The 17,801-nt window shown below is 42.9% G+C and overlaps 1 protein-coding gene across 5 annotated transcripts in view; it reads right to left on the reverse strand.

The window, feature by feature from the left end:
- Window positions 1–17,801, reverse strand: part of LOC308196879 ((E2-independent) E3 ubiquitin-conjugating enzyme FATS) — a 65,236-nt gene that overhangs the window by 45,553 nt on the left and 1,882 nt on the right. Inside the window, exon 1 of one of the 5 annotated variants that reach the window (XM_080596618.1) lies at window positions 16,532–16,719. The exons of the other annotated variants lie outside the window; for them this stretch is intronic. The gene's annotated coding sequence lies outside the window, so the exon portion shown is untranslated. Of the gene's footprint in view, window positions 1–16,531; window positions 16,720–17,801 lie in introns of those variants that run through there. 5 annotated transcript variants of the gene reach the window in all.

The raw sequence follows: 17,801 nt of genomic DNA on the forward strand, positions 1-17,801 counted from the left end.
CTCTAAATGTGGTACTGCATTAGTTACAGTAATATTGGGATTAACACCCTGGCCAGAATGTTAATGCTGACAGGTATATAAATGCAGATTTATCTACTTCGTTCAACATTTAAGGAAAGTTTATTAATCCACAATTGGGTGGCGGTGTTTTGCCTTTCTATCTTCTTTTATTAAAGCAAGTACCAAAACTGAGCACCTGATGTCCCCATACCTTGGGTATCAGTTAATGCTTTAGGGTGCAGCAGCCACAGTGCAAGGATAATGCCGGGCTTTGTAAGGTTCCCTTCCTTCAGACACCACTGCCTGTTTAGTTCCCTGTTGTTTTAGAAAAGTAAAGCTAAATCAGTAAGGTGCTATTGACTTCCCTGAAACCAACCGAGACACGGGTCTGACATTTCCAACATTTAATTGACTCTTCCAAAGCCCCTGCTTTTCTACCCCAGCTTCTAGTTAGTGGTTACTGGATGGAGATCTGGAATACACTAAACCCAAATTATCATAACTTTGTGCTCCAAATTTTTGTAGCTTCAGTCTCTAAGGAGCCAACACCAAAGGTATCTCCGGCAGCTGGGTCAAAAGTAACCGAGAGAGGAGGGAAGGAAGCCCCTGTGCGACGTGAGGCTGCAGCAGAGCAGGTTGCCTTGACGGAGGAGTTTCCAATACATTTGCCTTCAGCAAGTTCTGATAACAGACACTGCTTTCTGTGAAGAAATAAACAGCTTTATGTCACTGACCTCTATCACATATAGCCATGAAATCTGAGTGCAACTGTAGTTATTTGGTGCTTTTCAGATATTCATTTCTCTTCCCTGGTGCTTAAGAGGGCTGACTGAAGGCAGTTTATACTAGATTAGGCTTCCGACACCTTCATGCATTATAGACTTCAAAATACAGCTTTTCCCTTTCAGAAGGTGAAAGTGTTGAGTCATTTCTTTTAAAGACTGGATGGAGGTTATTGCTCATAAAAAGAAAAACCCGGTGGTTCAAAGCTGGCCCGAGCAAGCCGCAGCCAGCCGGCTGCACCGTGGAGCAGCGCCGGGGCCCGGGGACTCGGGCTCCCTCGCGTCGCTCTGCTCGCCCTTCCCGTCTTAAATCAGCCAGGCACTAGCAGCTTATCCGAGATAATAACACGGATTAACAAGGGCTCATCGGATGGCACCGTGTGCCAGAAATAATTATGGCTTAAAATGCAAGAGCTTGGCAGGAAGGGATTGTCATTTGTGAAGTCAGTCCATTTTATGGAGAAATAACCCACATATTACAGTGGAGGATAATTTGGCAGTTAACAGTTTCAGTGGCTCGGAGACATAAAATACAGACCCATCAATGTGTAAGATTAGAAACAGTTAGACCCTACACGGTAAAGTCATCAGTTAGAAACTAGACTCCACCTGGGGACATTTTACAAATGATTCCTCGGGGACAAGTAAGACAGGACCTTTGACTAGCACGATTTGGAAGGGACCGAGACCTAACTTAATCTCCAAGGATGCGGTAACTCCAATAAAAGGGATTTTTAAATACGAAACATATTCCCTTTCTCTAAACAAACTAGGTATATTATGCTCTGGAATAGTAAGAGAATTAATCAAAAGACGGCGAGTAAATGGCTGCTATGTGGCTGCCAAGCAGAAGATGATATAAAACTATACAGAACTGAAAAACATTTGATAAGAACATAAAAAGATCTGTTACATGTTCTTCAAAGGATAAAGTTTTGTTTAATTGTGGCGAACACCAAGAAGTTTAAGATACTATGTTGTTTTTTTTTTTAATTTGTTTCTCCAAATGCAGAAGTAATAATAAACACTGATTGCCTTAGATAAAGCTAATTCTTTTCCAGAAAGGATGAGTAACCTGCTTTTTCTTTAAAATCACTTATTACAAAAAACAGACTTGCAGCTTTTCACAAAGGGATACTCAGAGCTATTTTAGATATTTTTGCTGCGGAATTCCCAAAAGTGCTTATGATCTTTCATTTTCAAGAAAAGACTTGGCACTTTGTATTGGAGAAACCAAAAATCTGAAGTTAACTTCTCAGCAATGATTGCCTTATTTACATGATCTATATTCTCCCAAGAAAAAATATCACCATATGATACTAACATTTTTCTACCATAACTCAATACTCTGCATTTTTGTCAATGCAGAGATGGATCATTAAAGCCTGGAAGCTAAATGGAAAAGTATTTTAAGGACAAACTAAAAGTGGAGCAGAAGAGACATACTGATTTCAAAGAGAAGAGTACCAAGATGACACATGAAAATTTACACACCCCATCATGCTGCTTAAAGGAGACTAATTAAAACTGCATCAGACTCACGCATAGGCAGATCAATGCTAAAATATGAAAAATACTGAAGTTTTTAGCTATATGGTAACTTTTTTTTTTTTAACATTTGTAAGTAGTCTTAGAAGCAATTTGATCTTCTCAAATATGATGGGGGAGACAGCTCTATTTTTATTTATTTTATAAAGGAATCATCTTCAACCATTTGTGAGTCAGTTTGGTGTTCTAATCTACAATAAAATGCCTGTGAAATTATGCACTATTTGGGATTGCCTGTAGAACTGTGAACTCAATAAACCATATAGCAGACAGACTTGGTGAAAAGATATTAAACCAAGAGTTGAGCTATGAATTAATTATCACATACAACACATCCACAGTCAATTGTACAACAACTAAAAATATGTAATTGGTATGATAAGCAAGACCATTCACTTGAGCCCCATACAAATCAGCTACCAACTAAAAAGAAGTCACCATAGGATCACACTGGGGCTGTACAGAGCTGTTGTACCTTAAACACTGCCGTGCCCATATTTGTGAAAATGAACCGCTCATCGTTAGTGTTTAGAAATGGATTAGTGTTTTCTTTTAAGCACAGTGCACACATATGAAGTGATTTCTCTTCTGCACCACAATTTCTGAACTGGTTAGTCTGCCCCACGTGCCATTTCCCTGGATACCCGTCTGTGCATACTGCGGTTGCACCAGCAGCTATATTAGAGAAGTTCAGTGGGCTTTACAAGAAAAGAAAATGCAATCACTTATTCTGTTTCTGGTAGAAGAGCTTGATGGCTAGTCAATCACCATTAGAAAAATCAACAACAATCTAAATGCTCAAGTATTTCAAGCCTTCAAGTGACCTTTCAAGAGGATTTCAGTTCAAAAACATGTTATGAGGAGAAGCTATGGATTTTGGAATTCATCTTATATCCAAAGCCTTTGCTAAATGTCTCAGAGATTGCTAGAAATGTAAAATAAACATCCGTGGGGATCAAAGCAAGGAAAAAGTGAATTACGGAAAAGGTAGGCTGGTGTCCAACCACTGATCTGGGTCAAGCAACATATATAGCTATTTGTCTTTGATTACGTGTGTTGGAAATACAACTTCCAGCATTCAGGAGAGCGATCTCTCCTCAGATAGTCAGTTAGAGAAACTGAGGAAGACACAGGTGTACAGAGCAGAAAAAAAAAAAAAAAAAAAAATAGTCCCATCCTAATAAAGCAGACCATGCACAGGGAAATGCAACAGAGAGAAAGAAAGCTTTATTGGGAAAACTTAGGGACCAAGGAGGCCTGCAAGGAAAGCCTGGCTCCAGCTACCCCAGAATAGAACAGCACAGGTAATGCTTCGAAAGGTGAGAGAGTGTTCTGTTCCCAACCCCACCTTCCCTCCTCCTCCAATAAAAACTGCAGCAAAGTTGATGGATATAAAAGTCTCCTTGGACAGAGAGGATAAGGAGAGTCTCAGGTCAATAAAAAATAAAATTTGCAAAGAACAGTCAACACAAGTAAGACTGCATTTATACATGGAGCATTAAAATAGCAACCAAAGCAATACTCTGCAAGTTCTAATAAGCATAGAAGTGCTGAGTAACCCAGAATGTCTGTTTGTTTTAAAAAAAGGGGGATATTGATATCACGGGCATCTGAGAAATATGATGGGGTTAAGATAAATCAGTGGACACTATGCAAGACAACAACAAAACAGCATGGATTATATAGAAATAGCAGAAGAGCAGTCTGACAAATGAGCAGAGCCAAGAAACAAGGAAAATGTACAGGAAACTGGATAAATAAGCAAAATGTACACAGCTGTACCTCAACTTCTACTAAAACTCATTTTCCTTGCTTAAATAGAAGTATACTAAGAACAATATTGTCCCAGAATGGCCCTGAAAGGGGACCTATGCTGCAAAATCTGAAGAAAATAAATAAGTTGGGATTTGTCAGCAAAAGTCAAGAGTAGTGATATGATAGATGCCTAAAAATAATAATAATAATAAATCACAAACAGCTTTCAAAAGGTGCTTGGGAAGAGGCATGGGGGGCTAAAGCTACTGGCCAGATTATTTAACATGCAGACTACAAGATATTTTTTCTGCACAACGCAATTAAATTGTGGACCTAAATGCCACAAACCTACACAGAGAACAAATTCAGAAAGCAATTAGGCAAGCTTATGGAAGGTAAGTACAACCTTGGCATTAATCAAGATCACGGAGAGGCTGCTCCGAGCTCAGGAAGGTCCCTGGTCCCTGGCCGAGGACATCAGGGAGGAGTGCCAGGAACAACGCCGCATCCTCTGCCCTCAGTTTTTTGGCCAGAATTAGGATCACGATGTAACTGGATCTTTACTCCGACCTAGCATTGTTGGTATGTTCCCATCACTGTGCCTCTTACGAGACACTGTGGGCACCATTTAGAAATATTCAGGGGGCTGGCAAATAACTATATCTTCTAGCACAGGAGGAACAGAAGACCTAAAGAGAAAATGGTGAACTGTTTTTTTTGTTTGTTTGTTTGTTTGCTGTTTTTTTTTTTTTTCTTCCTTGTATGTTTGTTTTCAGGCTAGATTTTTTCCTTGATAATATTCAAGGTCATAATGACTTTAAACCCCCATACACAGCCAAATGGTAAACTGCAAGTATTCGTGAATGCCAGCAAATGCAGTGTGTTACTGGAAGAGGTTACATCTAAGAGCCTAACTCACCTTTCACATAAAAACAATCTGCAAAAAGATTCTACCATCTCCAAGGAGAAAATTGTCCCAATAACTCCATAATTCAATTATCTTAGTCTGTATAGATTGCAAAAGACACAAGGGCAGTTCATAGCCGCTATTCTCTTTGAGATATATTTTCAGAGATATTCAATAAATTAAGCAGAAACAATTTTAGAGGCCCCACTTTAAATTTATTTGTGCCAAAACAGCTTACGCGGAGCTGAAGAATAAACCTCTGTTCTAAAACAAAAGCGAAGCTGCTTGATGAAGAACAAAGCAGCACATTCAAGGTTTTTGCCCACCCGTATTATGGGAGGATACTCTGGAGAACAAGGTGCATTGTCTGCAGGGCTGTTTGGAAGCAGTGAGGGATTTATTGTAAAATTTGTCAGCCACAGCAGTGAGGTCACCGTGCCCCGATTCACAGCCAACGTTCATCTACCTATAACCCTATTACACTTTACAAGCTAACTATTTTCTTACCCAACCCTTTGGCTTGAGAAAACATGTATTTACCTTATAAAGCTGTAATTCTGCATCAACATTCAGCTAATTGGAGGTTTACTGTTATTAATTTAGATAATGTACATTCATCTCACAAAAACAGCTTCTAGCAGCTTCTTTAATTTAACCTTTCTTTTAGCCTTCTTTTTTTACTGTCACACAACTAGCAATTCGGTGCTCAAAAATGACCTCCCGTGCCCCAGTCATGCCATAACAATCAATGGTGGAAAATTCATAAAACAGATTAAATTCTGCAGTGTTTGCTTTGATGAATTAGTAGAATTTGTTTGCTTTAGCTGCTCAGAGTTAATCTTTGATTTTTAGCTGAGTGCACTGCATTGGAAAGAATAAACCAGAGACACATCATATTTCTGATACTTAAATAGCTATAGCGGAAACAGGGCCCCAGCACGCATTGCAATTAAGCTGACTTTTTAAGATTTTTGCTGTTTATCTCTGCTCTCTCACTACTTACAATAATATATGAGGAGGAACAGCCTGTGATAAAGTGTTTTTATACCAAATTGGACATAACTACATTATACCATAATGATTATACTTTCCTACCGGGTGTCACACCACACCAGAACGAGACAGCTCAGGATCATTTTCCCAGAGAGCTTTAAGGGTGGCAAAACATCCCAAAGTAAAAAATTAGCTCCATCACTGCAGATCACATAACATGTTTTGTTCAACATTAAATTATTATTCACCATTTAAATTAAGAATTGCAAGGGAAATTCATTCTGAGCTTTTTCCATTTCCCTCGTACACACAATTTGGCTAATGAACCAAGAAACCAATTAGTGAAACAGCTCAATTTATAGCAGGTTGAGGTAATCTTTAGCCAGGGCACAGTTAAAACTCCTGCACTGTGAAAAGAAGACTCTTCATCTTCACAAACGGTACTATGGAGTTAATGAGCCCTCCTAACACAAAGCATCAGCGATGGCACTGTTTGCCCAGCGATTTCACCTCTCCCCAGCAGCACCTACTGCAAAACGTCACAATCTGGAAGAAATCTCTATGTAAATACGGAATTTTCTTTCTGTCTGGCTTTTGGTGGATATTGGCATAGAGCTGCACAGCCCACAACACGGCAGAGGTTGGCTGTCTATGTAGAGCTGTGGTTTTTGGAGAAGTTTCATTTCCATGAAGCAGTTGTCCTCTTGCAGGTACTGCTCCCTCTCAGCACCATACCTCAGCTTTGCGCCTGAGGTGCTGTGCTGAGCCCTCTCCCCCTGTTTGTAGCCAGGCTGACCTGGGAGCTCTCGGCCCAGCTCTGCCTCTGAGCATTCTGAGGTGCCCTGGTCCCATGCAAAAAGTCTCACATTCTGGAGACAAAAATAAATAGATAAATAAATAGAGGGGTGAGGATTTGGAGCAGAGGGGAGGGTGGCCGCAGCAGCTGATGGGCTCAAGGGAAGGGCATGCCTTAGTTCCCACCTTCTTCCCAGATGCTGGGATCCACAGCCCGAACCCACTCCATGCCAGGTGTCTCAGCTAGTTTCTCTAGTTTAAAGTAAATGGCTCATTAAAAGGTCTAAAGTAACAGGAGATGGACTCTTGACCTGAGCTTCAAAAGTGTATTTTCCCAGTTCCCAGAATAAACCCCCCAGCCAGGCTGGAGGGTGAGCCAGGCAAAGCAACACAGGGTTCATAGGATAAAAGAAGTCACATAAAGGAGTAGGGGAGGCAATCCGCTGCTAAAAGGAAGTCTTTGCTCCAGGGACTGCTCAGGCATTTTGCACTACAAAAAGTACTTTAACAAAGTAGATTTTAAAAAAATAAGAATCAAGAAGTGCATCCCAGACTTTTCCTTCTGCTGCTGTAAAACCCACAAAGGTGGTACTAAGTTTTACAACACTGAATATATCCTTGTTTGCAAACCACATCTATTCTGTGGGGTTTCCATCCCACCACCATCTATTTACAAACATTGTATTATCACCCCAGGCTAACTTATTAAAGGAAGACAAAGCTTCATGCCACAGAGGCATGCACACATGCAAATAAGGCATCTATCATCTTCTCCTCTATTCACCCATAGCAAAACCTTCCACCTACCTAGGACCTCGAAATATTTCCCACTTCTCCTGCACCTCAACCTCTGATACACCCTTGGCAGTGTCAAATCCAGCCCCATCTCTTTGTGCATCAGCCCCACTGCCCTGCAGCTGAGTGGGGTAAGCACCTAAGACAGGGAAGTTCATCTGAGCTGAAAGAGGCTTGGCAGTAAAATCAGAGGGGTAAGGTAAGGACCTCTACAAGACATGGACATATGGGAACAACTCATGCAATGGTCTAATAGCACTGCATGGTTTGGGAATCCCAAGCTTAGAGGGCTTCCATTCCTATAGGAGAGAAATTTCAGGGATGATCTGCCGCTGCTCTTTCTTGCAGTCAGCTTGTGCAACCCCAGCTGGAAAAGGAGACAAGCAAGAGAAAGCAAAGCAAGCACTTATACTGGAAGTGGAGCCTGCCTGACACATGCACGTTTAGCGAGTCCCAGAATTGGACACAATTCAGAAGTTGTATATAGACAGGCTCAGATCACTACAAACATGAAGTGCAAGAACTAATTTAAACTACTCAAACATTATTGAGCTGCAATCAACTAATCACTTCGGAAAAAGACCAAGAGTCACGAACGGCTTAATGTAAACATCTTTTCAGCATGTAATAACAGACAAAAAGGAAAACAAGTATTAGGCTGCTTAAGGAAAAGAATGCATTATGGAAAGCAAAGTAACACTCTACATAATCTAATGGTGTGCTAAAGTACTGTGTCTACTATGGATTCTCATCTGTTAAATTTTAAGGGTATCTAAACACATGGTATTTTTAGCCTTTTTGTACTAGATGATCTTTTAGTGAGAATTTGGGAACAGACAGTAAATATGGGAGGTTTTGCTTTTTAAACTCTATGCATCAATAACCACAAATTTATTGAGAAGATATTTAATTCAAATGCAACCAAGAGTTCATCTGCAGCTTAGGTTCAATTTGATGCTAGGTGCTAGAAACCAGCCACTTCCTTCTTCCTTAGAATGGTAAAGAAAGCAGAGAATGATTTGACTTTATTTACAGCAATGGTAATATTACGAGAAGCATGAGACTTGGTAATTGAGTCAGGAGTAGAAGTGGAAGTCTCCTGTGACAACCTGTAATTGTCAGAGCTCCAACTAAATGCAGCAGACACAGACTCAAGCAGTATTTTAGTGCCTGGATAGTACCTGTATCAAACCTGGCCTCCAAGCCTCTAGAGATTTGCTTCTCACTGCGTTTTGGTCCTTCCATTTTAATACAGAAAAATATTAACCAGAATACTCTATAGGTATTTCTCCACTTCATACTAAAAATATTTCATGTTTAAGTGCATAAAAAATTCCATCTCCTAGCAACTGAGAGATTCCTGCTGGAAACGGTGCCGGGAAAGATGGGTCTCCAGGAATGCGGAGTCAAGCAAGGATTCTGTGGGTGTGAAACTGTTGGCAATTATGTCTGATCACCGGCTGCACATGTTTGTGTCGAATGTGTTCAGATTTACTGTAGAAATTGGCCTGAAGTATTACAGAATTCCGGGAGTTCTGATTAAAATAAACTGTGTTGAAGACGCACGTACTGCAGAGAGGCTCTCGAGTCCGGGGAGAGCTCTGCACGAGCGGGAAGCGTTGGGCACCGGAACAACAACAAATTAAAGAAATGAATTGTCTCAGGAAATATTACTGCTGGAATGCCGAAAACAAGCAAAAACACTGTTGCTACCTGAGGAGCACAAAGGGGAAGAGAAGCAACATTAAAATTAATAAAGCAGAATTGAGATGTGAGGGAGAGGCAGAGCTGCACGCTGGAGACCCAGACAGTAAATGAGCACATGTGATTAAAACCAAGTCGTTATGCACTAACTTGCCTTGTCCATCTATCAGCTGGGAGGGTTGGAAGGGCCCAGCCTCCCCAGCTGGAAAATCCTTCTGCTCACTCCTTCCTGGCCTTGGCTTCTCTCAGACCTGGGGCAGGGCTTCATGCTCCGCTCTGTGTGCTGGACGAGCACCCAGTGGGAGCCACCGAAACAGCTCTGCCCCCTTTCCCCCCAGCCTGCCAGCCCCACATTTGGGGTCCCCAACCTGGGGCACTCCCCGCACGTATACCCTGTGCGGTGCCAGTTGCCCTAAGCAAGAGAAGGCTCCCTGTTTTGATGGAAGATGGCTCAGAGACCCATTAAGGAGCCTTTTCATCTTCCCACCTGCAAGAGGAGAGGGACCTGCAGCAGTGTTTGGCTCATCTGCCACATCCTCCTCCCACACCCAGTAACCGAGCCAGCCCACGTGTCCCACCGGAGAGACGTACGCGAGGGCGACTGCAAGGAGCTCAGCTGCCAGGGAAGGGCTCTGCATGCCGCGGGGGGAGATTTTGGCTTTGGGCAGCGTGGTGGCATAGAAACTGCTGCACCCACACGCAGACGAGTTGAGAGACCGGCATGGGTTGCTGGCCAGCAAACATGGTGTCTTGCCTCCACAGGGAGAAGACCAAACCTACTTTAATGATCTCACGTTGCTACTGTGGGGGCGGGCGTCAAGGGGATGATAGAGGTAGAGATGTACCACTGATAACTCCATGGGCTGTGTCTGAATGTGTGCTAAAGGCAAGGCTCCGGCCCTTTGGGTGAGGAACGTTTTTTTTCCCAAAGGTAAATCTAAGAGAGGCTTCGTGCTATCTTGCTGTTAACTTCTAGATTAATTTGAATTTGCTGTTCTAAAATGTGATTATCATTCTGGTTGCCTTTTAGAGAGATTCATTTTACAGCTAAATTGCTGGTTTGTGTTCTGAAATTTCAGCTACAAGGTACCATAGACTTTGGGGAGACTTGGGCATTAATGCACTAAATTTGTCTCTCAGACTACACTATCCACTTTTTTTTTATATTCCCCCTTCTATAAGGCAAATCTCCAAGAAAGTGATTTCCCTTCCTGCTCACCATCTCCTTGGCAGGAAATGCATTTTAGTTAGCTAATTAAATATAGCTGCATTATACATCAAATATCACTAATAATATATGGCAGTAATGTTATGTCTACTGTGAGAATAAGCTGCATTATACATCATATCTATAATACATCACTCTGGTAACAATTCAAAGTGCCTTCTCTTAAATTTTTGCTTGGCAGTGGCCAGCAAACATCAGGGTCTGGCGGGTAGATTTTGGGCATGGGGATATTGTGACGATGAAAGTAAGGCCCCTCTCCATGCGCCTTCTCAAAGACCATGCTCAGCCCAGACGTGTCCATGCTCTGCCTGTCCCTGGGCTCCTCTGAGTCACGTTTCAGGACTTGTTTGAGTTTTCTTCTCTTCCTCTGCCTCTCCAGGGTATCACTATATCTCCTTTTCTGCATTCTACATCCACTGGCATAACATAAAGAAAGGCTCCCCTTCTCACACGTGACTGCTATGTGCATGTTCTGGGTAAGGCATGCTTGTGCGTACATCAGAAACTGCTGTTTTTTCCATTTTGCAGTTTCCTTAATATGAACAATTAAACTTCTGTGCTGATTATTCAATACTAGGGGATCCCAGCATTCAAGATATAAACTAACCTAAAACAGCTTACATTTTTATATGTGCATTTTTTTTCCTCCCGAACGATTCCTACATCTGTCACAAGCTGCAATCACAGAATGATTAAAATTAAGCCCTCTCTGGAGCAGTCTGTAGAAGGCATATTGATAACTTGCCTTCACCACCCGTTTCAGTAGAGGAGAAGAAGGAATTCTTAGCTAAGCACAACAGCTAAATGTCAGCTGATAGAGGAAATCTGTGGGATGCTTAGAATGCACTCAGTGTAGCCAATGTTTATTCTAAAGCACAGAGAAGTAAATAAAGGCTAAGATCCTTTAAGTAAGCAAAGTTTAAATTGTTCCCAAAAGTACTCTTTTGGAGTATGCTAAATCTAATGCCTTGTTCATCAAGTTATGATCTCCACCAGATGCACAATACCCACATTTCAGAACTGACCCACTCTCTTTGTACCACCAATGTTCATAACTCATCAAAAATGGTTTGGAAAGGATGCAAAAAAATATAAAGTATCTGTAAGCTGGGTTCCTTACCTATAAGACAGGCTCCTAGAAATTGTCAGTACCTGTGGCCAGGTTCACTTGGGCACTGGAGGATGCAAGCCCAAGGCTCACGTTCATCCCCATTAATATTTTTAGTTCAAAATTAAAGAACAGTAAAACAAGCTAAGCTGTAGAAGAAAATACATATTAGCATTTAGATTAACAGTTGTTATCTCCATTTCTCATCACCAGACAACAGTGAAATACATGGTGATGATTTAAGAATTTTTCAGAAAGGTTAAGGACTCCTTGAATTCAAAGGGTTGAGAAACACTGGCCTACAAGATAAATGGCACTGGCCCCAACACGTGCTCCATATCCTCAATACATCTGGACTCCGGCTGGAATTAAAATTCATATTGCAGTAGCAATTAAAAGACAGAACTAGGTCATGAGCTGTTGTTCTAGGCACTATGCAGGCAAAGAAGGAAAAAAAAAAAGAAAAAAAGGAAGGAAGCAGCGTTTGCCCTAAAAATTTCAGCATTAAGAAATTCAAAAATACGAGATAACGAAAAGGGAAGAACATGACAGGGAAATAAGTTTGGGTGTTTTAGCGATGTCCTGCTGTGCACTGAACTTTTCACCAAGCCAAGGCCGTTACCACCGGGCAGTTTTCAATGTGCGTTACAACAATTTAATCCCAAGGGGAGGAGAGGGAGGGAGGGAGCCTGCGGACGCCCAGCTCCCAGCGGTGTGCCGGGCACTGCCTTGACACGGCACGCGCGGGTGGGCGCTGCACGTGTGATGGATGCACCTCTGTACACCTACGTGCAGCATTGTTTGCAAGACTCAGCGCCGTGGCTGGCAGATTTTTATAAAAGAAACCATAGCAACCCTCCTAAATCTGAAGCAGCAGTTAACAATTTGCTGTGTCCATTCTGGTAGGCAGCTTTTTCTTTCCTCCCATTAAGTTCTGTATCTCCCCCCAACTATTGCATTCTGTATTGAAAGGATTGTAGAGGGGAGATATCCACAGTGCCCTCAACGGTGCATCATACCCAGCGTGAGTACGCTGTATCCAATTCAACAAGCACACCCAACTCTTGATACAGGAAACAAACATGAAATCTCCTTGCTTTAAGACCTTTTTTCTTTAAATTGTGCTTAGAAATGTTGTGCTGTTTTTGCAGCACTGAACCTCGCTGCAGACTGACTTTCAGGTGGTTTTGCAGTACTGCACAGTGTTATTAATGAAGGTGACTGCCCGCCTTCATTTTAATGGGTCTCTCATTTTCATTCACTCAGTCACATGAGGAGAAGGACAGCTGAACCACATTTTAGCAAAGCAAGAGCCAGCCACATAGTTGTTGATTAAACCTTGCCTTCAGAACAATTCAGCCTGAAAAGTGATCCATTAACAAAACCTGACAACACGGGAAAAAAAAGTATTCTCCTTCTGAGAACTTTGCCTGCTAAAGCCTGATATTAATGGGGAAAAAAATCCCAAATGGCATTTTAAACTCATTGCCAAACTAGCCCTAGCTACACAAAAGAGCTATGGGCAGGATTTACATGTACGACTGTCTGACAGCTGTGAATGCATTTGTTCTACCTACCTGGCTGAAGCGCTGCATGGAAGGAGCTCTGCATCGGTGCTGTGCTGGCTCAGGACACCTCTCCTTATCTCCGAGCCTAGGTCTGATAAAGCCTGACACCGCTCCAATATTACACATCCTTGGGGTGTTTCTATCAGCCTCAGCCGGGTAGGACTCACCAGATTCCCTTTCCTTCAAAAAGATTCATTCACAGCCACGCAAATCAGGAAACATTTTTACACGTGTACAGGCTTACACTACAGATACAAGGGAAAATCTACCTATATTCTCTTGATCCAATTCTTCATCTTCCAAAAGGCTACCAAAATAACTGGCAATATTTTGTCACTGTTTATTACACGTGTTCTGCTCCATTACCTCCTCTGTCTCTTACAAAGAATACACTGACAATCTGATCATTAAGAAAGGGTTAAATACCAGCAACAAAGACATATTTTTAATTGTTTGTGATACATCCCTACACAGGACCTTAATTATTAATGGTAAAGCACCATCTACAAGGCAGGATTCAACACTTAGTGGGAGGCTGTGCATCCTTTGCAGGGAGCAGAAGAAAGTTCATGCATGTTCAGAAGTGGTAGTGGCTAACAGCATTTGTGCAGGACTTTTCCAGCTGCTCCTGGTGGACTCTCAGGTGCCAGACATGCCAGAAGAGAAGATCATAACCATAACTTCACAACAAGAACAAAGCTCGCAGGAATGTGCTGCCGAGAGATGTGAAAACACCAAAAAAACGAAAAGTGGTTGCTACAGAAAAACACCACAGTATTAGTCAGAGTAATTCACACAGATCTCTTGACTTTGACAGCAATCAAAAAGATGTTTTAAGATTCACCCACAACTGAAATGAAAATCTTGCCAGTAATAGATTAACTCTTTTATAAACTCAGGAAGCAATTAAAGACTTGGTTGAAAGATAACGCATTTCTCATTGGGGCCACTGATGCCTCAAACCATGGAAACAGCAGACACTTTCCAGCAGTTGTTCATTACTGTAACGGTTAGGGGGAGACTCCTGTGCCTAATAATAATCCTCATGTAGCTTTTCTGAACATAAGCAAATCATACCAAAAATCCAATAGTTTAACCTTCATAAGCACACCATCCCATCGTTTACTGCTCATGACGCCAGAGATCATGTTGAAGACGCCACTGTCAACTAATGAATGAAAACGAACACACTCTTCCAGCTGGTCACACTCACAGCACAATGCAGCAACGTGTACTATAGGCTATAGTTAGTACGCCTTCAGAAGGCTGTGAAATAAAGTTTTCAACCAATGTCTTTTACTCATCTGTTATAGCGAATCCAGACCTGGAGGAGATGCTTTGTTTGTCAGCTGCAGCTACGCGACAAGGCTGTGGTGTGGCCCTCGATGCACTTTACAGCTTAGTTTTCTTCAAGTGCTGTTGTGTCCTGCCTGATGGCAATTACCTTCAACCATTAGGTGACCTTTCTGTAGTTGTCATTTAAATCCATAAAGGCTGACAACCAGGGTCAGAGCACCCCTTCCTGTAGCTCTGAACGATTTCATCATCTGCAGTAAGACAGGAAAGACTTGGGGGCTCTCTTCCCTTGCATCCTGCCTGCTCTTCTGCTTAAGAAATCAAATCTTCCTCAGACATCACTAGGTGTCACGATTGGGTGCACACACAACAACAACTCCTCAGGAGCCTGGCTAATTCCTTAGCAGATTAGCCCACTGGGAGGAAGAAAGAAACTTTCCCCCAGAACTATGCAATTCAAAACTTGAGGATGAATCTTTCACCTCATTAATCTTACAGGACATGGGAAGTGAGACTGACATGTTACACCACCACACACGACCATGATGAATGCACGTTACACATCACTGATTGCAATCTGAGACAGGTTTGGGCTGGGGACCACACACACGGGCTTGGTCGTGATTGTCCCCTGCCCACCTCTCCCTCTCTGGAGAGACAGAGACAAAAATGTCATACGAAGCAAGAGCGATGTTGTATGAAAGAAGAACAGCCTCGAAACACGCCCTGGGGGATATCAGCCCGGGGTTGGGCTGGATCACTTACCAGCGTGAGTGCTGCTGCTCCTCCAGTTCTGCTTCAGCCACAGAGCTGGATTACAGCAAAGGAACACACGGAGGACAAGCAAATGCCTTTATTTTTAGAAGTGTGTATGCGCTGCAGTTTTATCTGTGCTGTTGCCCCGTTTAATATGTACAGTCATACCAGCTCAGCTTTTCCACTCAGAAGCTACCAGTCAGCTTTAAACATATAATTAGGGCAGTTGTGTTGGTTTGGTGTCTTGATAAGGATAAAGACCAAACTGGATCATCCGCAGTGGTTCATGGCTCCCTTCCACTGGGGACACTCGGTGACACCGGTGGCACCGCTGTCCCCACGGTCCTACAAGCAACAAACCTGGAGGCCCCACCACAAGGAAATGCTGAACCACGGGGCACATCTCCGGCTCCACAGCCAGTGACCGCATCATGCCACGTCAGGTGAGGTTTGTTACAGGGCTCTGACCTGAGGGACCGGTAAAATAAGTGGTTCCACCAAAATAAGTGGTTCCACCAAAATAAGTGGTTCCACCAGTGCTCATCTTTCCCACGGCCACGCTCCCAGGGTTGCTCAATCTGCGCGTTGTGTGGGCTGCACGCTGGCTTTTCCAGTCTTTCTGCTTCCTCTGCCAGCTGCAAAACAACAGCTAGGAGATTTCCTCTACCTGTACGTTAAAACTTTTGTGTACTGTTTGGGCTTAGAACTGGAGGAATCGCAGCAGTGCCTGCAGCTGGGGAGAACGGCCACAGTGTGCTGCCTTTGTGCCCCCACCCCCAAAGAGCAGCGGTGTATGTCTGACACGGAGGAGGGAACGCTGCCAAATCACGGAGAACCTGTTTGTACCTGTACCTGCAGCATGCAGACCCACAGCTCGGCTCTACAGAGCTTCTAACCGGGGGAAATAACAGAGGTTACGCGTCCCCCTGCCCTCTGTCCCGGGTGGGAAGCAAGGAGACGCGGGTATCCTCTGCTGAAAGAAGGCGTCAGAATGACCTGTCAGTGGTAACGGAAAATGCCTCTTACTGTACACAGCTTGTATGCACAAAGGACAAAAGCAGGCTGTCCCAAATCACCACGCACATGATTACTGGTACCAAATGAGCCGAGCCATCCTAGAACACTTTTTTTTTTTTTCTTTTTTTTTTTTTTAAACCAGATCTAGAAAAAAATATACTCAGAACTGTGGTTATGAAGTCCAAGTTAATGCGCAACCAAAGCTGGTAGGATACTCCGAGGGTTACAAATTGCATTGCTCCTGCCACAGAACATGGACAGGGCCCGAAAGGGACTTACCTGGAGAGACATAGTGCTCCTGCTGGGACCCTGCATGGAGTAAGGAAAACGAAATGCTGCAGCTAAGGGTCACTCCGGGCCTTCCCTGGCAGCAGCTGCCAGCCAGTCTGCCCTTCCAGCCTCTTGGCACTGGTCATTTTATCGCCTCCAGCCCTCCACTGCCCGTAACGGCCACAGAGCCTAAGCATCCGACTGCTTCTCTGTGACATCGCTGTGCAAATCGGTGACTGATATCTCAGCGCAGCCAAAAAAAAAAGCCAAGAGGTACTTAATACCAACTTCGCTTCAGCACAAGTTCTGCATGTCATCCAGAACCATCATCTATTATGCTTTTATTTCATCTGTACTTTGATCCATTTGGGGAGCATACAAGAGAATATTTGCATAGAATAAGCATCTTCACACAGCAACAGCCACAATGTTTGGAGGGTGATTTTCATATCCACGGTTGGCATCCAGCACAAACACAGGCTGATGGCTCACAGAGTCATAGCTCATGACTATTTATACTTCTCAACCCCATTGCACTGAAAGCTTCTAAGTAATTAGTTTTCCCTCATTAATAGATGCACTGCCTGGGGAAGGGCACACAGGTGCTCCCCAGCCCTATCCTGGATTGCAGGGCAGCACTACACAGCCTTGGGGTGGAAAGCACGGAAGTGCCATGCTGGGCCGAGCACAAGGGAACACGACCACAAGGTTTATGCAAATGCATAATGCAAAGTCAGAGACTGTAACGGCAAAAAAAATAACAATATTCACAGGACATTACCACAAAATCCACACTCCTTTATAGCAGAAAGGTGAACAATGTTCATCAACATCACTTTTATGGAGACCCATATGTACTTTATGAGATATCAGGTGTCACAGAGACTTTATGCTGAAGTTGTATACCAACCTAAACGAAGCAAAGTTCACGTACCTCATGGATCACAAAATAATCTACAAACACAGTTACCAAGGTGAGTAGTGCTATTCCACCGCAAGCACATCTCTAATAAAACACGTAGGGTTTGTACCATCTTACTGACACATCTGATGCATTATTCCATTTTTCTCTTTTACACTTTTAGAAGCAAAAGAGACATTTGGCAAAGGATAATTTAGTATTATCACTTTAATGCATTCAAACACCACTAAAAACTGTGTTGCTAAAATTGCATTACAGAACATCCAGGTAAGACAGACGTTGTTATCTCCTGGAAAAATATGGGCCTCATGCTACCGCACCTACTGATGTGAGTCTGTTGAAACCAATAGGATTACC

The sequence above is a fragment of the Anser brachyrhynchus genome (assembly GCF_964034855.1).
Source record: "Anser brachyrhynchus genome assembly, chromosome: 6".
Taxonomy (NCBI): Eukaryota; Metazoa; Chordata; class Aves; order Anseriformes; family Anatidae; genus Anser; species Anser brachyrhynchus.